General features: G+C 36.7%; 1 pseudogene; it reads left to right on the forward strand.

Annotated features, from left to right (window-relative positions):
* Positions 1-1,992: 1,992 nt before the first annotated feature.
* LOC132305663 (small nucleolar RNA R71) lies at positions 1,993-2,090 on the forward strand (annotated as a pseudogene).
* The last annotated feature ends 4,805 nt before the right edge of the window (positions 2,091-6,895 follow it).

Here is a 6,895-nt window from a genome sequence, read left to right on the forward strand (position 1 = left end):
AAAAACTCAATTCCTTCACATTTAAGATCATGGCATTTCTCTAAAACATTAACTTCTTCATGTTTGTCAAATGAGTTGGGGGTCGGATTGAAGATATTTAACTTCACCTTAATGTGGCCAAATGAGATCTTCATTATCCCTATCCTACAATTGATGTTGGCATTCGCGGCTGCCAAGAAAGGACGGCCAAGGATAACGGGAATTTGGCTCTTAGGATTTGGTACCGGTTCTGTGTCAATGACAACGAAATCAAAGGGGAAGAAGAATTTATCAATCTTAATCAAAATGTCCTCAATGATACCCCTAGGATTTTTGATGGATCAGTCGGCAAGTTGCAAAACCACCGATGTCGGTTTCAATTCTCCTAAGCCTAATTTGACATAAACCGAATATGGAAGAAGGTTAACACTAGCTCCTAAGTCAAGGAGAGCCCGATTAATGATATGATCACCAATGGTGCATGAAGTGGTAGGTGAACCAGGGTCCTTAAACTTTGGTAAAGTGTTATGCTGCAAAATTGAGCTTACTTGCTCGGTTAAGGCCACTTTCTTAGGTGCTTGGCTTTTGTTCTTCCTCTTTTGGGTGCAAAGATCTTTCAAGAACTTGGCATACGCCAGAATTTGCTTGATTGCATCCAAAAGTGGAAGATTCACTTTCACTTGCCTAAACACTTCCATAATCTCATTGGTCTTGGCCTTTTGTTTGTCATTTGAAATGGATCCTTTTAAGGCATCCGGAAATGGAGCTTTTTGTTCAAAAACTTTTTCAGAAATTTTCTTTGAACTCTCTTTAACACAAGAAGTTTTCAAATCATTTTGTTTCAAATCTCTCTTCAACAAATCATTTTTAAGATCATTTTTCAACAAATCTCTCTTCAACAAATCACTTTCACAATCATTTTTCAAATCACTTTTCAAAGTTTTCTCATTCAAATGGTCATGTATATGTAATGAAGGAGGAATACGATATGAAACGGGATGGGTGTCAACTTGTGGTTGCACCGGTTCACTCTCTTCATTGGACACACCTACTTGGTTGTCCACAATCTTACCACTTCTCAAGGTTGTAACCGCATTGACCTGCTCTATTGTGTGACCTTCCAATATGGATTGAGTCTCCACAACATATTGTTGCTTAAGTGGGCCATTCATAGGCATTTTTCCCTTCTCTCTTGCATTGAATGTGCTAGCTATTTGCCCTACTTAGGTTTCTAGCTTTGCAATTAATTGAGAGTGGGAATGAAGCAATTGTGTGTTTTCCTCTAAAGTGCCTAAAGCATTCAAAACTTTATCCTCAAAAACAGGACTTCTAGTATTACCTTGGAAATATGATTGATTGGGAAAATGAGAATTTAATAATTGGTTGCCTTATGATTGGTATGGTCTATATCCTTGGGATCCTTGGCTTTGTAGTGGAGGTGGAATGTACTTCCCTTGAAAACCACCTTGGGAAGGGTTTGAGCCCTCCCCTTGGTTTTTCCAAGAGAAGTTCGGGTGATTTCTCAAACTAGAGTTGTAATGGTTGCCATAAGGATTGTTCCCTTGGTTCACAAATGCTGCATTTACTAGTTCATGATGCTCACTTTGCACATGTCCATGGGGACAATTGGAAGTAAAATGTAGAACACTAGAACAAGTCATACATGATTCATTAGATGCACGATGAGAATGGTTAGGGAAGGAAGATACTTGGTTCGCCGAGTTTTGGTTAATTAAAAATTGATCAAACCTTGGAGATAAGGACTTCATCTCGATGGCTATTTCATTCGATTGGTCGACTGGATGTAAGCCAACACTCTTCCTACCATTTGAATTTCTACCATTCTTTGACGATAAGGTTCGATGCAAAGAGTTTTCACTCATGCTCTCATAAAGACGCCACACGTTATCCTCATGCCTATCAATATAAGAGCCACCCATGGAAGCATCAACCATGCCTTTATGATTGTCCAATAAGCTCTCAAAGAAATATTGAACTAATTGCCATTTGGGCATGTCATGATGTGGACACTTCCTTAGCAATTCATTGAAGCGTTCCCATGCCTCATGAAATGTTTCCCCATCCCTATGTGAAAACTCTCTAATGGAAGTTCTCATGGCATTGGTCTTAGAAACCGAATAGTACTTCTTCAAGAACTCTTGTTGCATTTCTACCCAAGAAGTTTTTGAAAAAGGCCTAAGATTGTTAAATCAATATTTTGCATCGTCCTTTAGGGTGAATAGAAAAATTTTAAGCCTTAAAACCTCTTCCAGCATATCCGTATATCTTACGATGGAACATACTTCAAAAAACTCATCCAAATGCTTGTAGGGTTCTTCACTTGGAAGTCCATGATATTTAGGAAGCATTTGAATGGTTTGTAGCTTGATTTCATAGTGATGTGCTCTAAATGGTGGCAATTGAATGCATATGGGTACATTATATTCATTAGGCACATAGTGATCTCTTAAAGCAAGAGGAGGATTAACAATTGGAGGTGTAACATGGGCACCTTGATTTCCTTGAATGATGGGAGGTTGTGGAGCATACCTTGGCCTTGGCATTCCAAATGGAACTTGGCCTTGTTGTTGTGGTTGGTGAATGAATGGCTTAGGTATGCCTAATGGTACTTACATGTTCTCATGATACACATTTGGATGGAGGATACCTTGTTGGTCTATATGACCAAGGTCCTCTACATGCTCTTCATTATGCACTTCCATTGATGAAATGGATTGATTGGAACTTCCTTTTCCCCTAGGATTGCGAACTACGGATTCAAGATGGAAATTAAGAGGGACAATAGTAGGTTTCAATGATCGACGACCATGCATACACAATGCAAAACACAATAAACAATTATGACAAATTATTCACCTTCACAACAAATCAATCAAACTTCCTCCACATACAATGATCCCATACTCCCATGCTTTAACAATGCAAAGAATAAAAAAAATGCCTCCACGCGGGCTTACGATTTATGAATTGTAAAACAAGCCTCCACGCGGGCCAACGATTTAACTAGAGATTGAGTTAAGAAAGAGCTCGCAAAGGTCCTTTAGCACTTCAACTCCAATTTTATTCTTGCAAATTTTTTAGAAATTTAGCCCTTTTTCCTTTGCTTTGCTTAGCTCATTTGCTTGGATGCTCCTTTTCTCACCTTCTAGCTCAATGCCCACTAGTCAAATAAGAACTAACACAATGAGTAATCAAAAGAAAAATAAAAATAAAGTAAAGACAAGATCAAAGGAGTACTAATTCTAAATTGATTCCGAAAATACAACGTTGCCTTAAATCAGTCCCCGGCAACGGCGCTAAAAACTATGGTCATCGTCCTACCACATATCTTAAGAGTGTGCATTAAGGTGAAGGCCAAGTTTTACATTTCTAATCACCACTACTACCTTCACTAAATATATAGTTAGGACGAGTAGTGATCATCCCAAGGGATTGGTGGGTGTATCGAGTTGTGGAATCAAAATTAGGGTTAGTAGGTCGAATGATTAAAGAATAATTGGTTGGTTGGATTAAACTAGATGCAATATTAACTAAAGCAAGAAATTGAATACAAATAAGAGTAAGAAAGAGAGAGAGAAATCTTGGGGTTTAGGGATCACCACTAAGCTTACTTTTCTATACCTTTAATGAATGATTAATGAGGGGAAGGTATGTGTTGCAATATTTGTGTGTGTGTGTGTTTAGTTGTTTCAATTAGCAAGGATGACCAATTAAGCATATATTGTCTAAGTAACATAGTGAAAAGCACAATATATCAAATTAAGCCATTAATCCTTTCATTAAGCTCATGATCCAAACACTTCACAAGGTTAAAGACATATGCTACTTGCATTCAAAAGCATAGAACATCAAACAACAAGCATGGATTGTCCTCCCATTTAACAACTACACTACAACTAAGCTAATGACATGAAATTAAACTAATTAAACTAAGGGAGAGGCACAATCCATCAAGAAATGAGTATGAACCATCAAGTAAATCACAAGAGCATTCCATTAAGCACTATGTTTTGACAATCTCTAGATCCATAGCGTCAATACACATAGATATGCGTCAATAACACAAAATCTAGAGACAAGCACATGAACATCTATTCTAGCATACATAAACATATAAATAGAATGAAATGATTAATTGGAAGCATTAAACCACACAAATCATTGAATAAACAAGATCTATGTATATATAAATATCAAAACATATATTACAACACAAATCCCCTCAAAAATACATAAATCAAGGTATAGAAAGCATGCTTAGGGCTAACTCTAGCCCCAAGAGGATGTCTAGCCACTCATGAATGTGCTCCTCCAACCCTCAAGGGCAAGCTCCATGGAAGGATGAAGAACCTCCAGTAGTGTCTCTAGCCTCCTCTCCTCCTTTGCTTCCTCACTAAGAATTCTCTAAATTATCTTTAGATGATATGTGACAAGATATCCAAAAACTATTTGTAAAAAGTAGCTCTTATCCTTATATAGGTAGGTCAAGTGACACCCAAAATAAGCTGGGGTCGTACAGCAAATATTCCCCAATAACTGGATAAGAGACAACTTTTTATGAGCTGGCAAATGAACTTTTTCGCACTGGAGGAAGTTCGATCGATCAAACCTTGACCTTGGATCGATCGAACATGGCTGAGATCTATCGAACTGAGGCTGGATCAATCCACCTTAGCGGCGTCTTTTTGGAGAAAGACAAATATGAGATATTTTGGGAGATATTTTTGGGAATAGGACAAAAGTAGTTGGTAGGGTGGTACAGCTAGATAAGATCAAGAATCTAGATAAGGACAATAAAGTTTGATCGATCAGAGAATCAAGTTGGATCGATTGAACTTTGAGATCTCTGAATAGGGATTAGCATGGCTTGGATCTATCTTTGAAGTGCTGAGATCGATCCATGTTGGATCGATCGAACTTTTCTTGAGATCGATCGAAGTTGCTGAAATTCCACCTTTTGCTTCCTTTTTTCTCTGCATTGCTCATTCTTTGATTCATCTCAGAATTGCTTCCTTTTTGCTCTTAATTGGCTGAGTTAGCTTATTTTGGGGATAAGTGCCTAAAAATGAAAATAACACGAAATCAATACAAAGTGAGAAAATAAGATAGATAAAGGTCCTAGAATACCTAAGCTTAAGGGGTTTAAATGCACACTTTTCAACTCTCATCTTACCTCTACCATAATAGCCAATTATACATCCCAATGCATATACGCTCCCTAATCATCAATCCTGAGACTCAAGCTTATATCATGGTACCATATTCATATATTTAAAAATCTTATCCTAACCATCTATAAGAAATTCAGTCAATCATTCAGCTTATTTAACTGATTTGACTTAAGCTATAAGTAGCAATTAATCCAGTTAGTTATTCAACTTGTTCAGCTGATTTGACTTAAATATAAGTATGATTTAAATTTTATAATCCATTCCCTTATTCTGTAGTAGGTAGGACTTAGTGTTTTAAGCTAGTCCATCCCTAGTATGCCACCGTCCCATACCGGTGCATACAATCCATAACATCTATGTAATTAACAGAATATAATTTAATAATTCATGAATTAAAATCAAAACCAACATTCATGTAATTGACAGAATATAATTTAATAACTCTTCAATTAAAATCCAGACCAACATCCATGTAATTGACAAAATAAAATTTAATAATTCTTCAATTAAAATCCAGACCAACATCCATGTATTTGACAGAATATAATTTATTAATTCATCAAATAAAATCCAGGATATACATAACAAAATCTAACATGTATATGACTCAATTATGCATCCCATACAGATTTAAAAATTATGTTCCAGTAAATACGATTAAGCAACTAAATATTTAATTTCCGTTAACCGCATGCGAGATTGTTTAAACTTTCCTACTGTTCAAGACATTACCATATAGATAAAGATTATGCATCACGAGATCCTAATATCTCATAAGAGTCATTTAGAATCCAATTTAAATAACCCATAATAGTTCTGAAATTAAAAGAATACCAAAACCGTAGAAAAAAACCACTCTAGTAGGTAATTTTGCAAGAGAGCTTGCTCTCACAAATAAGAAAGCAAGCTCCCACCCTTGAAAGCCGGCTCCCCTACCTTGGGAGACAGCTTTGTGAGCTAGGGAGCTAGCTCCCTTGTTCCATTAAGCCGGTTCTCTCTCTCACAAAGAGCCGTGCTCAAAATCTTTTGTAGCCGGCTCTATTCCCTTGAGAGCCGGCTCTGTCCCTACCTTCTATCATCGTTCTCACCTCTAACTATGCTATAAACACTCTATAATATCATATTTTGATTCCCGAAAATCCATCTATGTCCCAAAGTTACCTAGAAAATATATAACTCAAGTATGCATCATTAATTGAAATTTAAAGCAGAATTTAACCAAGTTATTCAGAAAATCAAATTCAATCATTCATCACGTATTTTATAGTTCAAAATCAGAATTAACATGCATAATTAATCCATTTAATATCTGTTTATTTCCTGGAGATTAACTAGGCATGCATAGAACACAGGTCAAAGAGAGAGAGTAAGAAATAGAACTCGTCTTTGATTTCAGTTTTGAAATCCCTGCGTTGTCTTCCTAACTTTTTCGGCAATCCTTCACTACTCTAACTCCTCTATTGCCCCTTGGTTCAACCCACAAGCAACACTCCTTCGTTCTCTCCTTGGTTTAGCCTAAGCCTTAGCCAAACCCTAAGTTTCCTTCTCTCTGTTTTCTCTCAGACCTCTCTGTATCTCTTCGCCTCCACTGTTACTTGATTAGGGTTCTAAAACCCTTAACAGACTCATACAGGTATATATATAGGCCTCATCTATTTATAATCAGAAATAGAAAACCAAACTAAATACTAGACGGCCAATACGTGATTTCATAAAAGAATAAA

This window comes from Cornus florida, unplaced genomic scaffold (genome assembly GCF_030987335.1).
Source record: "Cornus florida cultivar Cherokee Brave unplaced genomic scaffold, ASM3098733v1 CherokeeBrave_3.0.0_Hap2_Chr04, whole genome shotgun sequence".
Lineage (NCBI taxonomy): Eukaryota > Viridiplantae > Streptophyta > Magnoliopsida > Cornales > Cornaceae > Cornus > Cornus florida.